The sequence below is a fragment of the Colobus angolensis genome, unplaced genomic scaffold (assembly GCF_000951035.1).
Source record: "Colobus angolensis palliatus isolate OR3802 unplaced genomic scaffold, Cang.pa_1.0 Scaffold46, whole genome shotgun sequence".
NCBI lineage: Eukaryota > Metazoa > Chordata > Mammalia > Primates > Cercopithecidae > Colobus > Colobus angolensis.
In genome coordinates this window covers 991827-1015585 of record NW_012118043.1, presented here as the reverse complement: position 1 = coordinate 1015585, position 23759 = coordinate 991827, and the positions used below count along the sequence as shown (strand labels likewise).

Here is a 23759-nt window from a genome sequence, read left to right as displayed (position 1 = left end):
AGAGGGCACGATCTATGAGAAAGCATGCCCTCACCAGACGCCAACTCTGCCATTGCCTTGATCGGGGATTTCTCAGACTCCAAAACTGTGAGAAATACATTTCTGTCGTTTATAGGCTACACAATTTTATAGTATTTTTTTATAGCACGCTGAACAGACTAAAACACCAATGTTTAACTGAGCTTTCCACTTTCTCCCAAGGCTATTATATCAGAAGCAGAACGTTCTCTCTGGGTTACATCCTCCTAAGGCTATACTAAGCAGTGAAAATTAGTATGATACTTGCTTAACTGTTACACCTTACTAAAGAATACAAAATGTATTCTTCAAAAGTATCAAAGTAGTCAGGAAAAATGGTATTAACTGGCAACTGAATATTTTTGCACATGAAAACGTAACTATTATAAATTATAATAAATTAATATTTTACAAATCGCTATGTCATTTCAGTTCATTTTGTATTTGTATAAAGAGCAAAAGCCTTTGATTTTGACTCTCCTAGTTATAACTGCTGGTTTGCAAACATGAGTAAAATTCCTATTGGAAGGGAAGATAGTTTGTAACAGTAAAAAAGAACTCAAGTCATTTTAGAATTAAAAAAAGCAAGAAAATCCAAAAAGTCAGAATAATTGTCAGTCTGGAAAGCAAACTATGAAATGACAAATGTGGGGCAAACAAAAACAGTGCTGTGAATGTGTAATGTAATGCAGGTAACTGACAAAATGATATGCCTGACAGTATTGCTCTCCTCTGTTGTACAGATATCTTGTAACTGGGCATTTTGTTAAAGACAATAAGAATTATGAAGAGAAATAAAACAGAAATACTTGATTTCAAGAACAAGGTAATGAAAATAATGGAGACTGACTTAGCAGTATCCATACGATCTCTGAGAATGATAGAATTTAAAGGTTCTCTGCAAACTCCATTCTTTATTGTGGATATTTTGATAGAGCCCTCTCTACTGAAAATACAACAATTCATGGCCTCTTAGCCAGACACTGACTGCTTATCACAACTTAACAGAAAGTGAGATGAAGCTTGTCAAGAAGAAAATATGGAGCATTTCAGTGGAAAATCCACCAAGACTGGGCTGCAAACAATTATTTGATAAATGTAAAATAGACCAGATTGCCAGAATTATTTCCCAGGAAAGGCATTGCTGAATGACACCGAATTGATGTGTTACAGAAATAGCTGATAAGGGACTAGACTGCAGCCCACACTAATCAAATTCCAGACTCTAATAGCCCAAGGGAATTCAAACTCTTCAAGCCAGGGGCACACACTACAGCCAATTCCAACATATTCATTATAACAATACGCTTACATGGGTAAGCACGTCTACCTACAGTTATCACAAATATAAATGATAAATGTTAACCTTTTCTCCTTCAAAAGCCTCTTTTAAACTCCCATAGGGAGTTTTAAAGCTCAGCCAAAAGCAACTGTACATTAGAACTTCTTCAGAATACTAGGGTAGTAGTATTTTGCACTTGATATTTGCAAACTTAAACAATTCAACTTATCCCCCTAGTTATATCAAGTTACAATAAATGGAGAAACAACTTGGGTGACTTTCATGGGGCAGACTTAAGGCACACTCCCCAGAAGCAGACCGTGAGATGAGCATCTATTTGGCTGTAATTATTTGTTAAAGAAGAATTCCCAGGGAAAACTGGTAGGGGGATGGAGGAAGCAGGACAGAGAAGTGAAACCAAGCAAAGTACAGGCAAAGTCCTGCAAAAGGCAGTTTCAGCCTGATCCTGTGAGAAAACTGCAGTTTAACATCTGAGTTGCTCTGAGCTGGGGAGTTGGACTTTGGTACTCTAGCATCAGTTTGATCATTGGCTAAAGGCTTCTCCCATAGGATATAACTCAGAGAGACTTACAGCTCTCTGATACCTTAGGAAAAGCAGGCTCCAGTAGCTCCGGGGCACTCTTCTGGTAAAGAGTTGCAAATTCTGGCTGTTGGAAGAGAAAGCAAACCAAGGAGGGAGTAGCAGAGGAAAGGAGAGGGCAGAAACCATAAAAAGGATTCAAGGAAATCTGAGTCAAAGATCAACACTCTTCACCAAAAGGGCCTTCCTTGAGAATGGTTGTAGAACATAATCATATTACTTTGTTATCAATTACTAGTAATACATCGACTCAAGCCATAAGAAGAGCACAAAGAGAAAAGCTAACGTTTTTCTTTTCATCAATATCTAGTTGAGACACAGTCCATGCAGGAGAAGCTACATTACAGAGGAGGCATTTGAGAAGGGCTTTGAAGGACAAATGTGCTTTTTCAAAAGAACATATGGTATACAGCATTCTAGGAATAAAAGTAGCACAAGCAAAATGGTGGAGCTAAAAATATACAGGGTAATCTGAAATACAGTGAATAAAGCATTTTGGATTATCTATCAAAGGTAGGGAGTGATATGCTTCAAGAGGGAGTGATATGCTTCAAGAAGTAATTAAGAATAAACTAGAAAACCTTCTTTATCAAAAGTCCTTGTCATTAATTTGTCAGCAATAAGCAGTTATTAGAGTTCTGAGAACCTAAATGATATGAATAAACCCATCCATTAGGAAGAACAATCTAGCAATGCTATGTTGGTTGGCTTAAAATGTCTCCAGTCAAAACCTTAAGATCTTGAACTTGGGTAACATAAAGGAAAATGGAAAAAGAAAACATTGCAGAAATAGAATCTACATTATTTGACAGCTTCCCAGGTAAACAACTAAATGTGAGTATGGCTTTTTAAATCTGGGTAACTAAAAAAGCATCAGTATATTTAATAGCAGATGAAAAATTTGTAAAGAAAGCTGGTTTAGGAAGGATGATAATTTGGCCATTTTATTTGTTTTTACATTATTTGAAAACATATGAAGGAGATAAAATGCTAGAAATAAAATAAATTATAAAAGGAAATCTAAGATTACATAAACAACAGGAAAAAGCTTTCATCAAAACCTAGAAACAAAGAACAAAAACAATTTTTAAATATGTGATGTTAAATCCAGCTGATGCCTATTATAATCATTAGTAAATGTTTATTTACTAATGTTTGTTTGGATAATTTTGATCACTTAGCATTGTATGGATAGTACATGCCTAAAAGAAAACAAGCTAGCACTAAGATTATCACCAAGGAGAAACTGTGTAGATGCTAAACAGGATAGACTAGAAGGCAAAACCTAACTACAAGGTAAAACCACTGCACAAAGCTTCATGATTCAGTTACATGGAGATGAATGTGCATGCCCGGTCTAGGTGTAGAAATACGCTACATTATTGGACAGCACAGGGAATAGAATGAGTCCAGAAAGACTAAGTTGTATAAGCCTCATTAAAATAAAAAGAGGAAAGACAGAGTCCTTAGCTTTTGTGTAAATATAAATCTAAAAATATATATTTGAGAACATATGGGATATAGCACCCTCATTGCTTATCCCACCATGGTCTGTCAATGTGATCAATAAGTCCTATATTCCAATAACCACATAGCAATACGTAGGTCCCTCACGTGTTCTACTAACTAGTTGACATCTCTACCTAAAAGAAACCACATCTGGGAAAATGTAGCAATTCACTCTCTTGGTGTCTCCTCTGAGTGAATGTAAATCCCAGCAAATCAGGCCTCTTGCTGCATGAAGGTTGCCCTGCCCCTGCTATCATGTTGGAGAGAGGCGACCACCCAGAGGGATAAATAGAACAGAGGGACCATATATGGTAAATATATGGTCTCAAAAATCCAATAGTCATCAATACTGCTTAAGTGAAAAATTAGTTGGAGTGTAGGAGAGGAAAAGAGAAAGAGAAAGGAAAAACTAGAGAGATAGATTATATATAGATATAGACAGATAAAGATAAATATAGACATATTAACTATGTATACATAGAAATCCCTGATGAGAATGATAATTAAAACCCTAAAATTTCTAGCAGCCTGAGCGAATGGATTACACAATCCTCTATCTATAAGAAGCACAGAAATATAGGAGAAAGGTTTTGAGAGGAAGCTATATAAAGAAGTCTTTTATATAATGTGTTTAAGTAATGTAATTACATAAGTATGAAAAAATGAGAGGATCGTCATTCAATAATCACTCTTTTTCAATCATTCTTTAAATGTTTACAATTATATGCTATAAACTCAGTACAGTGTTGTCAACAGAGGGCACTACAGTGAACATGAACGCATATTCTTTGTTCTTATCATTTTGATTTTGGATCCATGAAGGGAAGGCAGAGATTTAGCATTATTAAAGAGTGGCAATTTTTATGAGAGACATTTCTTTGATTTTCTGACCTTCAAATGAATTCCAAAGGCATTTTCTTTTGTATTAATCTTATAATGAGCTATTATTGAGTTCTCTAACTGTTTATGCTAGATTTTCTGTCAATTCTTTTTGAGTTTCAGGTATAAAATCATGTCATCTGAAAATGTTGAGAATTTTGTAAATCCTTCTTTGGTTTTTAGCCACACATTTATTTTACTTTTCAGTTTCAGTCCTGTCACCTACAGGAAAACATTAAATAAAATTGACAATAGAGATCTCCCTTGTCTTATTCTTGTAAATAAAGGGAAAATTTCAAATTTCATTAGTACCCAAGATACTGGTTAATGATGTTATCTAAGTCCATATATTTTCATATTTCATTAGGAATTTTTATCAGAATGAAGTTTAATTTCACCAAATACCTTTTTTGTTAAATATGAAAATAATATTTTTGTTTCTAGTACTGATTAATATGTTTACTAATGTTAATCAACATTCTAATATTGAATTAAACCTACCATTTTGGGATGAATAATACTTGTCACAGTAGTTTTCCTTTTGAAAAAAAATAACAAAATAATAGCATAACAGTGTAAGGGATATGGACTTATCCTCCATAATTAACAAATGCTAGCACATTTTATATTGCTTAGAATTTAAATGTGTGTGTGAATATACATATATATGTATTCGTGTGAAGTTCCCGATTTCATCATCTCATTCCAACTTCCTTTATTTCTTCCTTCTACAGAACACACCTTTACAACTATCCTAATATATTTAGCCCATGCATCTGTTCTTTTATAACATTTTATCACACAACACACACTCACACAAGTGAACACACACACACATAACACCTGTGGTATTGTTTTGTATTTTTTAATATACAAAAGAGTAACCACTCTCCATGTCTTTTGATGTGACTTGGATATTTTGTTATATTGCCTGTATTTCCCCATTAGCATGTGTTTCTCTGAGACAATTTTAGTTGACTTTTTTGATTTAAAGAAAAAATGTTTGATAATAATTTTCATCAGTTTGGAGGTTATAGCATTTTTCATGTGGCTTTTTTCTATAACTTGTTTATTTTCCTTGTTTCCTCCTTTGCTGTTTGCATATGTAATGATGGCCTATCTACCTCCTGTATGTCCCACAGACGCTTCCCTCCACTCTCACAATTTGTGAGCCATGCGATCCAAGACTGTCATAATAATCCCAGAGTCTGGTCCCAACACCCTTGCATACAGCCTGCCTCTGGGTATGGTTTCTTCTATTCTGGTCCACAAAGATTTTTTCCTTTCTTAATTCGAGTTAAGTATTGGGTTCTATGTTTTTATTCTATAATGTCTATGTGTTTTGAGCAAGGCGAAGGTTTCAGCATATGCTCAAGATTCCACCTTGAAATGGAAGTCTTCAACAGAGAAGACTGATTATATTGTTCCTGGCTAACAGGGGGTCTCCTTGGTTTTCAGGGAAAAAAACTTAGTCACCATTTTGTTTTATTCTGTAACAATGCCTTACTTGACCACCACTACACAAAAATCTAACATATTTACAGCCTGCTTTTGGCAAAGCTGACATGATTGAAAGTTTCTTCTTTTAGCTCCACAACTTCTGTTTCTGTGGTAAGTACCAAAAAGGGCTAAAGCAATGTTCTAGGAGCTCTACTGGGCAATCAGCACCCCTTCCAGTGCTACAGTAGCCAAGATTGTGCCAAATTTCTAGCTTCATTAAAGCTATAGTTTTGTTTTATTGTTATTGGTTTTGCTTTGATTTGTCTTGTTTTACCAGTGTATTCAGCTGGTTTCAGGGTAAGAGACCAGAAAAATATATGTTTTCTATACCATTTTAAACCAGAATTATTCAGGCTATCCTTAAAGCATAGTTAATATCAATATATATACACACACCTATATATACATATATAAGGTGTATATATATACATATATGTATATATAGGTGTGTATATATGTATATATATATGTATATACATATATAGGGGTGTGTGTGTGTGTGTATGACATAGATTCAAGAACAGTTTGTCCTGAATTATACAATTATACAATTCATTATTTTAAAGTTCCTGTCTCTTTCTCCACATGATTTCATTTATAGTGAATGTTTGACTGTATCTTAGTTTGGAAAGTTTTCCTCTTGCTAAAATAAGCATTTTAAAATGATGGTCTGTGTTCTAATTATAACAAGAATGCCTAATTGTTTTAGAATTTTTTGGAAAAACCAAAAGAAACAGATGTAAGAAACCAAAATAATTATTTTTTCCAAAATTTCTCAAGGTCTTCTCTGAGACAAAACTTATGAGCAAAACGTGTTCAATGCTTTTCTCCATTCGATTAGAATGCTTATTTTTTCCACAAGTAACATAGCTCACAATCATTTCTCCCTTATGGAATCTAGATAATTATAACATTTACTATAAGCCTCATTTGAGATTTTCTTTTGTTAAAAAAAAATTTTAAAGACGAGGCCTCACTATGTTGCCCAGGCTGGCCTCCAACTCCAGGCTCAAGCTGTCCTTCCACCTTGGCCTCTCAAGTAGCAGGGGGCAATACAGGCTTGCACCACCATGCCCAGTGGTATTTACTTACTTAAGTTTCTTTGAAAGTTTAGAACATCATTACTAGAAAAGTTAGGAGTAAAAGAAGGCATTGATAATAATCCCACCTATACCTTAATGTCCAAAAAGCTAAATTATTTCAGAGAAAGGAATTGTGCATTGCACATACTATACTACGACGGCAAAAAAAAAAAAAAAAAAAATCATCAAATTACCCACAAATCAGTAATGTGATACTCACCGACTCTCTGGGTAAGGGATTTGAACAGAACATAGAGGAGAAGATTGTCTTTGTATCATGATGTCTCAGGTCTCATCTGAAAGACACAAAGGGCGGGGACTGGAATCTGGAATGATGTGAAAGCTCATTCATTCACTTACCTGGAAATGTATATTGACCCTTTGCTGGAGATCTCCATTCCTTTCTGTGTGAGGACTAGAATGTTGTCTCTCTCTGTGGACTAGAATGAGCTTCTTCCACGGTATAATGAATGGGCTCCAGGGAAATCTATTAGAAAGACAGAAATAAGCCAAAGTCACATCCTCTTTTATGATATAGCTTCTGTAGTAATGCAGCATTACTTACCCTACATTCTGTTTGTAGAGGCGATCAGGAAACCCTGTCCTGCCCCAGGTTTAAGGGTAGAAAAAATAAATTCCACCTCTTGAAGGGAGTGGCTTTCTGAAAAAACAAGTCGGACCTGAAATATTACTGTGGTCATTTTAGTAAAAACCAATCATTCAGTGATAGAACACAGTGAGTAAAAAGTAATAGGGAATGGACCTTCCCTCCTGGAACAGCTGCTCTATTGAACAGAGAGAAAAGTTCCTCTCCTTCAGAGCTATTATTGGGTACTTCCACGGGATTGCCTAGGGCTTGGGTGTAAAGGGACAGAGGAAATAAAAAGATTTCTACAATATCTCAGGGCTTGTAGAGACTCCTTCCTCGAGCCAGAATTGGAGGGGCTTCTGCTGGAGTGCTCTGAACCCCAGTTCATTTCTGAGATTTGGGCAGAAGGATACTATGGGGGAAGTGGTAAACTCACCATTGGCCCCATGGTACTTCAAATTCTGGTGTTCTTCCCCCACCCACAAGCTGCTACCTACCATTCAAAAGTTTCAAATAACTGCTCCATGTATTCTAATTTTGTAATTTTACATAGTGGGAGAACTGAAACTGTTCTAAAGAGAATTTATAAATAAAAATATATAATACCCATCATAAAAACTATGATTATAAATATATACATGTAATAAAACATTATAATTGCCTTTTAAAAGTGAATTGCATTTATCTATACACACATAATCACATGAATAAGCTCCAAAAATTATCCAAGTGAAGTAAATTGTAAAAGAACCTATGTATTACACAATACATTTTGTGTAATTATTAAAAATTATATCAAATATTAGAGAATATACAGAGGTTGAAATTTGAAAGACTAACCAGTACATAGTTAATGCTAACTATTGTTAGTGGGAAAAGAAGTAAAGAACATTTACATTCTGTATTACAAATTTTACCAATTTTGTAACATAAATTTTTTCACATGTTAATATCTAAAAACAGATAATATCTTTTAATCTCCACAGACCATGTAGCAGTTTGGATTTAACATGGCCTTGTACTTCCATCCGGTCTTGCATAATGTAATGATTGTCAGGGCCTTGGATAGAGAAAAGTAGCATACTCTTTTAAGAAATGGTGTATTAGCAGTGCTCTTAATGGAATACAGGGCAATTCTATGGGGAAAACTACCTTATATCTTACTGAACATATTATAAGACCTCAACAGAGAGAACATTTTAAAGGAAATAATTAAATAACTAAAAAAAAATGGAGGAATATATCATTTTCATGGATTCAAATAAATGGTGCTGGGCCTAATAGGTATCCTTATGAATAACTTGATCCCACTCACATAGCAAATCAATTCTAGGCAGAATATAGACCTAAGTAAAAGTGGAAAATTACATTTTTTTAAAATTCTAAGACTTTATATTTATGAATTTGGCATAGAGAAAGGTATTCCAATTGAAATAAACCAAAAAATCATTAAAATATTGATAAACATTAAACAATTAAAAATGTTCATTAATCAGAAAACATAATTAAGAGTACACAGAGGTAAGACACAGTAGGGGACAAAACATTTGCAATCCATGTAATTAACAGAGGACTAAGATCCAGAATTCATAAAACAACTTCCACAAATGAAACTAAAACACACACACAATTGAATAGAAAAATGGGCAAAATACTTGAGTAGACCCTTCACAAAAAAGATATTCAAAAAGCCAGTAAAAATTCTGAAAATATGCTTAAGTGCTCATCCGTTAGTAATAAAATAAATGCCAATTTAAATACAATACTAGTTTAATTGGGAACACTATTACACACACACCACAATGTGTAAGTTGAAAAAGACTGATAAAACTTATAACAAAATGCGAAGAAAATAAACAAAACTTTCAAAAACTATTTATGTCAGTAAAAATATTTTAATCACTTTAGCAATTAGCATGACAGAGACCCAGTGCAGGTGGCTCACACCTGTAATCCCAGCACTTTGGGAGGCTGAGGTGGGCGGATCACCAGGCCAGGAGATCCAGACCATCCTGGCTAACATGGTGAAACCTCGTCTCTACTAAAAATACAAAAAATTAGCCGGGCGTGGTGGCGGGCATCTGTAGTCCCAGCCACTTGGGAGGCTGAGGCAGGAGGATGGCGTCAAACCGGGAGGCGGAGTTTGCAGTGAGCTGAGATCCGGCCACTGCACTCCAGCCTGGGCGACAGAGCGAGACTCCCTCTCAAACAAACAAACAAACAAACAAAAAAATTCGCATGACAGTGTCACTTGAAATTGAATATACTTATGGACAATGACCATGCTTTTTCACCCCTAAGTGTATATTCCATAAACATGTATACCTCTGCCCCAGGAAACACGTAATTAACTATTCAAAAAAGCATTACTTATAATATTCTCAAACAGAAAATAACCAAAATGTTCATCCACTATAGAACAGATAAATAGGTGTTCAGCCTGCTTCCGGACGGGTGAGGAGACTCGTGGTCTGGTTCTAGGACTTCCCTAACAGCATGGCCCCTAAACGCCAGTCTCCACTCCGGCCTCAAAAGAAGAAACCAAGACCACCGCCTGCTCTGGGACCGGAGGAGACATCGGCCTCTGCAGGCTTGCCGAAGAAGGGAGAAAAAGAACAGCAAGAAGTAATTGAACACATTGATGAAGTACAAAATGAAATAGACAGACTTAATGAACAAGCCAGTGAGGAGATTTTGAAAGTAGAACAGAAATATAACAAACTCCGTCAACCATTTTTTCAGAAGAGGTCAGAATTGATCGCCAAAATCCCAAATTTTTGGGTAACAACATTTGTCAACCATCCACAAGTTACTGTACTGCTTGGGGAGGAAGACGAAGAGGCACTGTATTATTCGACCAGAGTTGAAGTGACAGAATTTGAAGATATTAAATCAGGTTACAGAATAGATATTTATTTTGATGAAAATCCTTACTTTGAAAATAAAGTTCTCTCCAAAGAATTTCATCTGAATGAGAGTGGTGATCCATCTTCAAAGTCCACAGAAATAGAATGGAAATCTGGAAAGGATTTGACGAAACGTTCAAGTCAAACGCAGAATAAAGCCAGCAGGAAGAGGCAGCATGAGGAACCACAGAGCTTCTTTACCTGGTTTACTGACCATTCTGATGCAGGTGCTGATGAGTTAGGAGAGGTCATCAAAGATGATATTTGGCCGAACCCATTGCAGTACTACTTGGTTCCTGATATGGATGATGAATAAGGAGAAGGAGAAGAAGATCATGATGATGATGAAGAGGAGGAAGGATTAGAAGATATTGATGAAGAAGGGGATGAGGATGAAGGTGAAGAAGATGAAGATGATGATGAAGGAGAGGAAGGAGAGGAGGATGAAGGAGAAGACGACTAATAGAACACTGATGGATTCCAACCTTCCTTTTTTTAAATTTCCTCCAGTCCCTGGGAGCAAGTTGCAGTCTTTTCTTTTTTTTTTTTTTCCTCTTGTGCTCAGTCGCCCTGTTCTTGAGGTCTCTTTTCTCTACTGCATGGTTCTCAATTTATTTGGGGGGAAATACCTTGAGCAGAATACAATGGGAAAAGAGTCTCTACCCCTTTCTGTTCGAAGTTCATTTTTATCCCTTCCTGTCTCAACAAAAACTGTATGGAATCAACACCACCGAGCTCTGTGAGAAAAAAGAAAATCCTGCTCCCTTCTCTCTGCTGGAGGGTGCTAGGCCCCTGTGTAGTAGTGCATAGAATTCTAGCTTTTTTCCTCCTTTCTCTGTATATTGGGCTCAGAGAGTACACTGTGTCTCTATGTGAATATGGACAGTTAGCATTTACCAACATGTATCTGTCTACTTTCTCTTATTAAAAAAAAAAAAAAAACTTAAAAAAATGGGGTTATAGAAGGTCAGCAAAGGGTGGTTTTGAGATGTTTGGGTGGGTTAAGTGGGCATTTTGACAACATGGCTTCTCCTTTGGCATATTTAATTGTGATATTTGACAGACATCCTTGCAGTTTAAGATGACACTTTTAAAAATAAATTCTCTCCTAATGATAAAAAAAAGAACAGATAAATAAAATATGCTATATTCTATCAATGGAATATTGTATTGTGATGAAAATGAATTAAACTACAGCTCACACATAAAATATATTAATTTCAAAAACATAATTTTAAGCCAAAGAAGCTATACACATACTCATGCTATATTATTCAATTTCTATAAAATTCATAACAGACAAAACTATGAAACAGTCTTATAAGTCAGAAAAGTGGCTACTTTGGGGACGGAAGGAGGAAGAATAGATTTAGATACATCAGAGATGGCATAAGAGGAACTTTTTGATTTTTCTAAGCAATATTTCATTTTTATGTGTGTCATGCCTCAGGTGTTTACTTTGTAATATGTTATTGAACAGTATTTAATTTTTATATTTCCTATAAGTAAGCATTTTAAAAGTAACCTCTGCATATGAAAATTTTGCTAAAAAATAATTAACATATTTCACTTCTATTTTTCCTTTTATATATGTGTGACAATTGAAATAATAGCACTCGAAGATGTCCACATTCTAGTCCAAAAAACTTGTACATATGTTACCCTGAATGTTAAAAGGGATTTTTCAGATGTGATTAGGTTAAGGATTCTGAGATGAGAGGATTATCCTGGATTAGCCGTGTGGACCCAAGGCCGGGTGTGATCACAAATGTCCTTCCCTATAAGAGGAAGGCTGGATGATCAGTCAGAGGAGTTGATGCGATGATCCAGTCATATCTAAGAGTGTGGAGAGAAGTGATGAGGACAGAGGAGAGGGACAGTGAGAAAGAGAAGGAGAGAGGCAGAGAAGGAGGGGGAGTCGAGGTGGAAACACGTGTACGTTACTCATTTCAGATCAGAGTACCTGGGTGCCATTCTAAGCTCCATTGCTCTTTCACACACGACTGGAATAAACGTAGCACAGGGTGTGATTCTAAGGTGCTTCAAATCAGGAAGAGAGATGACAAATATTGCCTTTAATCAACCATTCACTTTTTAAACTTTTATTTTAAGTTGAAGAGTACAAGTGCAGGTTTGTTGCCTAGGTAAACTTGTGTCATGGGGTTTTGTTGTACAGATTATTGCATCACACAGGTAGTAAGCCTAGTACCCATTAGTTATTTTTTTTTCTGGTCCTTCCATCTTCCCACCTTCCACCCTCTGAAAGACACCAGCGTTTGTTGTTCCCCTTTATGTTTCCATGTGTTCTTACCCTTTAGCTCTCACTTGTATGTGAGAACATGTGACATTGGTTTTCTGTTCCTGTGTTAGTTTGCTAAGGATTATGGCCTCCAGCTCCATCCATGTCCCTGCAAAGGACATGATCCCATTCTTGTTTACAGCTGCATAGTATTCCATTGTATACATGTACCACATTTTCTGTATCCAGTCTTTCATTGATGGACATTTAGGTTGATTCCATATCTTTGCTATTGTGAATAGTGCTGCAATGACAAAGAAGTTTCCATTTAAAAACATAACAGGTTAGCAAATGTCTAAAATACCTCCTATAATACAAAGTACAACTAAATGTGTCTCTCTTTCTTTTAAAAGATGAAAATCAGGTCAACCTGTTACTTTACTGTGTTTAAAATATCTACACTCAACTCCTGAAAAGTTAATCCACACTTTACTCTTAAAAAGCTAATCTAATCGTCTTTTATTTACCTTCTAATAACACTTATCACTTACTTAAAGATTGTGGGTAAACGGGAAATAGTTAATTATTTCAATATTTCAGAATACTGAAAAGTCAATATTTAGCATTTATTTTCCACTGTTATAAACACAAATGATGTTTATTTAGCATTTCTTTTAAAAAAAGTTTTTAAAAATTTAACTGTAATTCCACCTTCATGCTAATAAAAACGTGAATCCTTATTAATTAAGCTACTTAACTGAACCATGGAACATATAACGGTTACAACTATCACATTTTGAAAACATAGAAAATTGTCATTTTGAAGGTTCATTGATTTATCTAACTTTACTATATTATAAATTATTTATTTATAATATACTCATTGCCAGCAAAACTTTTTAATAAAGGTTTATAAAGGAAATTATTCAGCTGTGAAATTGGAAGCAAAACTGTTGCAGCTCAACTGAATTTTATTTTTTACTGTTTCACCAACTGTAATCTAAACGGCTTTTATAGTGCCTCCAACTAAAAAGGATTATCTAGTCAGAATGTATCAGTACATAATAAATGTGCTTCATTTCTTCCAAGTTCTTATAGCTGACAGCCAAAATGAATGTTTGTCTCAGTGCTGGCACCAGGGGTACTTCTGCAGAAACTATTTCATGGTCCATTGAACCCTAAAGGACATTGTTTTTAAAGGCATATTATCAGAAACAGAGAAGCAAGTTATCGTAGAGGCTATTACAGGTACTACTGAAACTTGAGTATGTACCTCTAGCTTAGCTGGTATTTTGAAGACACTACTATCCTAAAGATTTCAGCTATAATTGTGCATTTCTCAAAACCTTCATAATTTTATCCATCTGATAAAATATCCATATGTATGTATTTGGAAGGTTGGGTAAGAAAGCATAAAAATTGTAGTGCCTTAAATTATAAATAATGACAGATAGGGGACATTTACCTATCATTTAAAACTTTCATCGGATATTCTGTTTCCATGAATCCTTACCTGACTTTCCAATCACTAGAAAGAGTTATATACTTGGTCACCTTGCATTTCTCGTCTGTGCTGCTGCGGCAATATGTTTAAGACATTTATTGATTACCTCTCACCAAGCATTGTGTTTGTTTCTTTACATATGCCTTCTCTACAAGATTGAATTACTTGAGGGCAAAGTCGAAGGGTTTCATACTTACATCGTTATACAAACACCATGACTGGCAACATTGATGGATTTAAAAATTTTGAATATGAAGCACTTTTCCAAATAAATGATACAAGCTACATCACACATATTATAGAAGGTCACACAACCGTTATGTTTTATGCTTGGGATTTGGCATAATTTCCTAAAGTATTTTTGTTTAAGCCTTGTTCAAATGCCTTGTTGAACATTTTCACATGCAAAGGATATACATCTACATATCTATATCTATATCTATCTTCTTATTTTATTACAGCTTATTCAGGTCAATGTAACCAAATTCAACTGATGGATAGATGCCATCTTTACCTCTAGTTGGTAAGCAATAAATTCATAGAGTCTGCTTTTATTTTACCTGAAGTTTTCTACTGATGCGTTTATTTATTTGATAATAAACTCAATAAATTTTCTTATTAGAAAACAACATGAAAACTATTTAATCTAATTCCCATGTACTGGCATTTACTGTATAGCAACTTCATAAGAAACATCTGTCATTTGTATATGCCTAAAGATTTTAAGTGGATTACATTAAAGAATGGCTTACATTTTTGTATGTTTGTATGTTATTTATTTAATAGATTATGTACACACACACACACACACACACACACACACATCTCCTTGGTATAAATAGTTTAAAAACCATGACTTGTAATTTTTTAAGCGAAAATAGAAGGACATGGCCAATATAAAAAGGTAGCCATGCAATCGCTGTATAAAAATATGACTTTCTACTTTTTGAGGTGAAATCGTAAAAGTACATAAAAATATCTTAACCAAAGTAAGCTTTACAGATATTTAAATCTCATGCAAGTCTTCATTTACACTATGCAGAGAGATGCTGTGATCTGAAGGATATTAATATGGCACATGTAAGAATAGTTGACAAGATTTTTTTTATGGTATCCACCAATGAAGGCATATGTACCACTAAGAGACAATTCAATTCAAACAGTCCCCATTGAGTTGGGAATAAATAGAGATGTAAATAGGAAGCAAATAGAGCTCAAAAATGGAAGTATTTTTCTAGAGAGTAAGTACCGTAAGATTCTGCTATATACATTTGATACCCTGCTTTGTGATTCAAGGATTAAAATCTAGTCAGAATTCCTAAGATAATTATTTTGAAATTTCTTTGGTTATAGAAACCTTTGAGAACTTTGATGAAATAAGTGAACAGTCTCCAAAACAAGAGACATGTATGTACACCACCATGAAACTTTGCATAATATTTTAGGGGATTCATATCTTCCTTAAGACTTATTTATAGATAATAGGCTAAGACTTCAGGATCTAGATAAATTTACGTCTTCTGCGGCCAGCCACGACGGCTCACACCTGTAATCCCAGCACTTTGGGAGGCTGAGCTGGGCAGATCACCTGAGGTCAGGAGTTCAAGGCTAGTCTGGCCAACATGGTGAAAGCCTGTCTCTACTGAAAATACAAAAAAATTAGCTGGACATGGTGGCGGGCACCTGTAATCCCAGCTACTCGGGGGGCTGAGGCAGGAGAATCATTTCAACAAACAAACAAAAAAAAGTATGTCTTCTGACATTAACTTAGGCTTTAAAAGACAATGAACAATAAATAATTGAGGCATAAAAGTATTGGTAAAGGGTGAAATGTATTGCATTGTTGATTAAAGGCAAATTTCTTTTTTTGAAGATAGGTTTGTAGGATTGAAATTCCTTTGTAAAATCAGGTGCTGAGCAAGAATTTTCAATGTAATTAATGCCCAGTTCTATTAAATATAATTAATTCTAGTGGCTACAACAAACCTGCCTCCAAAACTCAAAACTCAGTGCCTATGATAAGAAAGGGTTGTTTCTGACTTTTTAAAGCTCAATTTTTGTACTAAAACATGCACACAAATGTTTGCAACAACATTATTTGTGATCACCAAACTTAGAGGCAACCAACTAGGTCGACGGGTAAATAAACTGTGGTACATCCATGCAATGGGGCATTATTCAGTACTAAAAAGAAATGAACTATAAAGAGATTAAAAAATGGACAAAACTTAAATGTATATTACTTATACTACTAAGTAAAAGAAGCTTATCTGAAAACATTACATATTATCTAATTCCAACTATATGACATTCTGGAAAAGGTAGAAGCATAGAGATAATAAAAAGATCAAAAGTTGCCAGGAATTAAGGGTAAAGGAGGGATGAATAAACAGAGCACAGAAGATTTTTAGGACAGGGTACTATTCTTTATGACACTATAATCATAGATAGAAGTTATTAGAGGCTGGTCAAAATCCACAGAATGTCCAGCAGCAACAGTGACCCCTAATATAAACTATGGGCTTTAGGTAAAAATGATGTGTCAATGTAGGTTCATCAACCACAACAAATGTATGACTCTGGTGAAAGATGTTCATAGTGGGCAAGGCTGTGTGTGCATGCATGTGTGGGCCTGGAGTTAATGGGAACTCTCTGTATTTTCTGCTGAATTTTGCTGTGAATCTAAGTGTTTTAGAAATAAAGTCTATTTAAAAGGAAGCAAACAAACAAACAGAAAACAATGAGGAGTAGATATCCCTGCTCCGTCTTGAAGCTAGTCATGTGATCCCCAGGGCTGATATGGAAAAAAAGAGGAATGTACAGGACATTACAGCTTAACAGCTCAGGCTCAATGTAACTGTCATGGCTAATATTATGCATCACTGTCACTGGATTACAGTGCATAATTGCTTGATCAAACACCAGTCTAGATGCCGTTGTGGACGTATTTTGTTATTCATTAATTTTTATTTGTAATTGATACATGAAGTTGTACAAATTTGTGGGGTACAGTGTGATGTTTCAATGCAGGTGTATATTGCATAATTATCAAATCTGGGTAATTACTGTATCTATCACTTTATACATTTATCATTCCCTTGTAGTGATAATGTTCAAAATCTTCTCTTCTAGCTATCTGGAAATATACACTATGTTGTTATTTCCTGTAGTCAACCTATTGTGTAATAAACACTATAATTTATTCTTCCTGTCTAACTGTAACTTTGTACCCATTGACTTATTACTCTTTACTAGTCTGTTTTGGTTTTCTATTTCTACATAGTTCAATCTTGGTAGGTTGTATGTGTCCAGATATTTATCCATTTCTTCTAGATATTTCAATTTGTTGGCATATAGTTGTTCACAGTTGTTTTTCTAACGATTTTACGTTTTTCTATCATATAAGTTGTAATGTCTCCATTTTAATCTCTGGTTTTATTTAAGTCTTCTCTCCTTGTTTCTTATTGTAGATAACAGTTTGTTGTTTTTTTTATCTTTTTAAAAACTCTTTGATATTTTGTATGTGGTTTTTTATCCCTATTTTGTATATTTTTGCTCTGATTTTTGTTATGTCTTTCCTCCTGCTAATTTTGGGTTTTGTTTTTTTTCTTACTTTTCTAGTTCCCCTGAGGTGTAATGTTAAGTTCTTTGAGATCTTTCTACTTTTCTATGTAGGAATTTATTCCTATAAACATTCCTTTTTGAGCTCATTTGCTATATCCCATAGGTTTTGTTATGTCATGTTTCTGTTTTCCTTTCACATGATGATTTCTTAAATTTTATTTTTTTCATTGACCCATTTTTTTTGTTCAGAAGTATATTATCTAATTTACATAAACTTATACAGCTTATAATATTTCTTTTGTTATTGATTTGTAGTTTTATTCTATTGTGGTCAGAAAAGATACGTGATGTGATTCCAATTTTTGAAAATGTGTTAAGACTTGTTTTGTGAGCTAACATATGGTCTATCCTGGGGAAACTTCCATGTACTATTGAAGAAAAAAATCTGTATTCTACAGCTGTTGGATGGAATGTTATATAAATATCTGTTAAGTACATTTGGTCTAGAATTTAAAATTCAGTGTTTCTTTGTTGTTTTTCTATCTAGATGGTCTAGATTGAAATCCTGTAATTTATTGTATTATAGTCACTCTTTCCCTTTAGGCCTATTAATATTGGTTTACATATTTGGGTACTCTTCTGTTCTGTGCATATATATTTATAATTGTTATATTTTCTTGCTGTATTAACCTATTTATCATTATATAATGGTCTTCTTTGTATTCCCTTATTGTTCTTAGGTTAAAGTTTATTTACCTGATATAAGCATGGCTAAGATGCTCTCTCGGTTTCCATTTTTGTGGAATATCTGTTTCCATTCCTTCATTTGTTGTCACTCATGTCTTCATAGGTGAATTGAAGCTCTTATAAACCACATACGGTTGGCTCTTGTTTTTCCAATCCATTCAATCTATGACTTTTAAATGAATAGTTTAATTCATTTCCATTCAAGGTTATTAGTGACCTTATAGGTAGGCTTTATTACTGCCACTTGTTTTACTTGTTTTCTGATTGTCTTGTACATTTTTTCTTCTTTTTTATCTTTCACTATCTTCCTTTCTGGTTAAGTGATTTTGTCTCTAGTTTTGATTCTGCGTTGTTAACTTTTAAGGTACCTATTATGGTTTTTTGCTCTGTGATTACCATGAGGCTTACAAATAAAATATTCTTGTCATAATAGTTCATTTTAAACTAACAACAACTTAACTTTGATCTCAAATAAAAGTGACAGAAATAAGCTCTACAATTTAACGCCATTCCTCGCTCATCATTTTGACTTTAGGATGTTTCAATTTGTATAATTTCATATTGCTTATTTCTTAACAAATTGTTGTAGTTATTAACGTCTTTAATAGTTTTGCCCTTTAATCTTCATTCTTAAAATAAAAGTGGTTTACACACCACAATTACATCCTTAGATTATTCTGAATGTGTCTGTAATTGTTACTTTTTCAAGTGAGTTTCTTACCTTCAGATATTTACTAGTTATATTTTAGCATCACTTTCTTTCAAATTTAAGAACTCTCTTTAACATTTATTACAAGAAATCTGGCATAGATGAATTCCCTCAGCTTTTGTTTGCCTGGGAAAGTCTCTCTTTTGAGTTAGAAGGCTAGCTTTTCTGGGTATGGTATTCTTGGTTGTAAGTTGCTGTTGTCATTGTTGTTTTCCCTTCAGCCCCTGGAATATATTATCCTGCTCTCTCCAGTGTTTCTGTTAAGAAATATTCTGAAAGCTGTACTGGAACTTCATTGAATGTGATGTGCGTCTTTTCTATTGCTGCTCTTGCTATTTTTTTTTTTTATCTTTGATTTTGAAAGGTTTGATTATGATGTGTCTTGTGTATTTTCTCTTGAGGCTGAATTTGATTGGTAACTACTGAGCTTTCTGTACCTGGATGCTGTTTCCTTTTCCAGGATTGATAAATTTTCAGCATCATATTTTTAATTACAATTTCCAAATATTTTTCTGACTAATTTACTTGGGAAACTCCTATTATGTGGATGTCTGTTCACTTGATGTTCTCCCATAAATCTCATAAGACTTCTTTATGCTTTCTGATTCTTTTTCCATTTTTGCTTATCTGATGGAGTAATTTTATATGTTCCGTCTTAGAGGTCATTGATTCTTTTCTCTGTTTGAGCAACTCTGCTTTTGAAGTTTTCTAATTAGTTTTTCAGTTTGATTATCACATTTTTTATTTCTGAGATTTACGTTTTTAAAACGTTTTCTCTTTCTTTGTCAAATTTTATATTTTGTTCTTGGATTGTCTTCCAAACTTTATTTAGTTTTCTATCTGCATTTGTGTGATTCATTGAATTTCCTTAAGAGAATTATTTATTCTGAATTTTTATTCAAGCATTTCATAGGTCTTCAGTTCTCCTTGGTCCAATACTGGATCTTTGTTGGTTTCTTTTAGTGGCGTCATATTTCCCTGAAATTTTGCAGTCTTTCTGTCCTTACATGAATGCCTGCACATTTGCAGAACTGGCCAATTATTCCAACTTTTGAAGGTATTTGTTAGTGGTGCAAAACCTTTACTACTTAATATCAGAGGTTAATTGGTTAATTGCTGGCCTGCCATTGCTTCTCAGTCTGGAGAAGACTTATAGTTGAGCTCTGGAACTTCAATGCTGCTTTGGAACTAAATTACCTGTCCTGGTGTTATTTCCAGGTCTGGGAAAGATTTCAGCAAGCACAAGATCTTACCTGCCAATCTTTCAGTTGTTTGCAGGTCAGAGGAAAGCTCCATGTGAGCACTTAGACTTTGTGGAAATTTGGGGCAGGGATTTGGGCCTTCTTGTAAATCATACCTACCTGCAATGTTATGGTGCTAGCCAATCTCCTCAGTGTGACATCTCTGCTGAGACCCATGCACCTGTCACCTCAATCAGCACCCCCAATTTTGTCCTCAACTTAGAGTACTAAGTGATTCAGCTCTCCTGGAACTCTCAATGGTTTTCATGAGATGAGATTAGAGTTGACTTTCTATGAATATTTTCAGACTGGTGAAATGATCAAACATCCATTTGCAATTCCTCTCTTCCACCTTCAAAACTGTGAGTGGAAGGAAGTTCTCTGTAAGTGGCATTATGCCAGCTATGTGGAGGAGATGGTGCAGTTGAAAATGACCGTTCCTCTTTCCAGTTGTGGCTTCTCTCAGTTCTCTGGGCATAAATAGTTTGTCTGCTTCTCATCCAAGTTCTGGTGAATTCAGTATGGCATTCTTGTCTTTTAATAATTTCTAGTTGTACTTTTTTTGACTGAGTGAGGCTGGAAAACCTTTCATTCTGCCATCTTGCCAATGTTGCTTCTCTCTACATCTGAATTCCATGACAATGCTTTGGGGTTGCAAATACCTCCATTGACAATTCCTCCTTCTCATGCCAGCTACAGCTTGTTGAGGCATGTCAACCTCAGTTTTGATGTCATCTCTGTAAGACTGTCGTCTTCATATCAGATGCCAGAGCTGAATCCACAAAGTAGATGGTTCAAAATGGAAGTAGCTGGCCATGGGGTTGGAGAAGATGAAGGAAAACCTAGGGGTATGCAGTGGCAGGCCTGGCTGCTGCTCCATATCAAGGAGATGAGCCTGAAGATAAGCAACAATGTGCATCAGCTACAGAGGAAATGCTCCCAACCTTTTGAGCATAAAAGCAAAATTGCTGTGAAATTATTTTTAATATACTGTTAACACTTAAATCAGTAAATTAAGTCAAGGAGCTTACCCTCCGTATTTGCATGGGCTTTATCTAATCAGTTGAAGGCCTGAAGACTGAATGAGCTTTCCTGAGGAAGAAGGAATTATCCTCAACACTGCATAATAAAATAAAAAAAAAAAAAAATACAAAACCTAAGTAATTTTAAACTCAAACTTGCAACATTACTTTTAAATGAACTTGTAACCTTTCAGCTTTCCCTACAAATTTTGGACATGCCAGGCCCCACCATCATGTAAGCTAATTCCTTAAAATCTTGATCTCTCTCTCCGTGTGTGTGTGTGTGTGGCTGTAGTATCTATTGTGTTATCTATCTACTATTGGTATTGTTTCTTTGGAAAATCCTATTAATTAATATTGATCATGTTACTTAAAGTTCATTGGCCAGACTTAACCACACAATTACAACCAAACTCGATAATAACCAGAAAATAAAAGGAAGAACTTGAGATACATGATGACCACTATCATCATTACATTTTCTATCTCTTCATGGTGGCTGACTTGGTATGAGCTGTCCTTCAGGATCTATAGAAGATTGATTTCAAGAACTTCCAAAGATATCAAAGTTCATGGATGCTCATTAGTGATATAAAATAATGCAGTATTTGTGTATAATTTATGCTTATCCTCCCATATGCTATAAATCATTTCTAGACTACTTTTAATACCTAATACAATTTAAATAACGTGTAAATGGTGGTTATACTGTATTGTTTGAGAAATAATGACAAGAATTAAAAGTTTGTACATGTTCAGTACAGATACAATTTTTATTTGGAATTTTTGAAATCTATAATCAGTTGAAATAATTGATGCAGAATCCACATACAAGGAGGGTTGACTATACTTGCAAATAAAGTCCAGATTTGGGAGGGGGATACAATTTGTTTGCCTCTATCAATTCTCTAGTATTCTACATACAGAGTATAGGTAAACACATTTCTTGTGATGTATATTTAGTTTCAAGAAGATGTAAACCATCCTAGTAGAGAACTAGTCTCATATTACTTAAGAGACAGAAAGAAGAGAGAGATAAATGGAAGAACTCTTTTTTTTGTAAAGCAGAAACTTCCTCTGTACAGACAAATCAAGCTAATCAGAAGCAGTTGATCAGATGTTGACAAAATGTTTCAGATAAGGGAAATACAGAACAGTTCTATTCTATTCTCTCCTACCTCTGTGCACACACACACTAATTTTCTGATTAAAACGAGCAATTTTCATAAGTTGAGGGCCATATTAAACTTTGAATTTCTAGTATCTTGACAATGCCAGAGGAGAAAATTCAGAACACATTCTTTGTTCCTATAAAATGAGCTAATTCAATCCATGCATGCTCTTTATTTTTTCTTGCCTCTGTGTCTTTGCACATGCTGTTCTCATTGCCAAGGATGCACAATTTTCTGCATTGCTTTTTACTGAACTATTTGCAAGTTGCTATGCAAGAGAGAGCCTAAGCAGGATTAGAAACTTCTTAGACCTCCATAGTCTCTGAGGCAAACTAAATTTAAGCTATGACAGCAACAGTGAAATCTAACCCTCAAATTAACTTTTCTGTATTTGGAAATCCTGGGGATCTTCATCCACCGGCCTACTCTTCATCCATATGTGTTTCTGTCCAAGATGTGTTTTCTTGCATAATTTGAGGAAATGGAGTGGGAAATACTTGTGATTATGTTCTTTAAATACAAAAATATAAATGTATAATGTAATCTTTCGAAGAACTAAAAAAAAATAACTGTCTTAGAAGAGTGAGACTTTGGAAAGGGAATAGTATAGAGAATAAAACCTTCACGTACACATTCTGTACCCTCATGTCCAGTTGCTGTCATTTTGAAATGGGATGCATAGATTACCTAAGTATCATATCAATAAATTTAAAATAACAATAGTAGCAAAAGTACATTAAATCTTTCAATCTTCAACATTTAATTGTATGGAGAAAAGTCTGCCTCTTTGTGAAACTTGTATTAATTTAAATATTCAAAGATTTTCAAAATTTTTATTGAAATAAAAGAAACCTAATAGAGGCTCACATTTTGTTTTACTTCTCAACACATAGAAGAGGAAGTGCTTAAGAACTTATCTTTACCTAAGAAAAGTCAAAATGAAAGTATTTATATCTTTCAGAAAACAGTGATGTCCACTAAAGCACGATTTTTCAATCGTATTATGTATCGAGAGGTTAAACATAATTTTCATAGGAAATAAAATAATCCCCAAATCCAGAGATTCTCTAAGACTTCTTTGTTGGAAATATCTTAAGAACAATTAAGAAGCAGAAGATTATTTGCTCAAATACAACTGTATAGAAAGAAGGAAGTCCTTTCTCATTTTTATTTTGTTAAGGGTCATTCACCAGCA

The 23759-nt window shown here is 34.6% G+C and overlaps 1 pseudogene across 1 annotated transcript; it reads left to right on the top strand.

The window, feature by feature from the left end:
* The first annotated feature begins 9897 nt into the window (after window positions 1-9897).
* LOC105523279 lies at window positions 9898-11478 on the top strand (annotated as a pseudogene). Its single transcript, XR_001003572.1, has one exon. The product of XR_001003572.1 is annotated as a protein SET pseudogene (transcript).
* Window positions 11479-23759: the final 12281 nt, after the last annotated feature.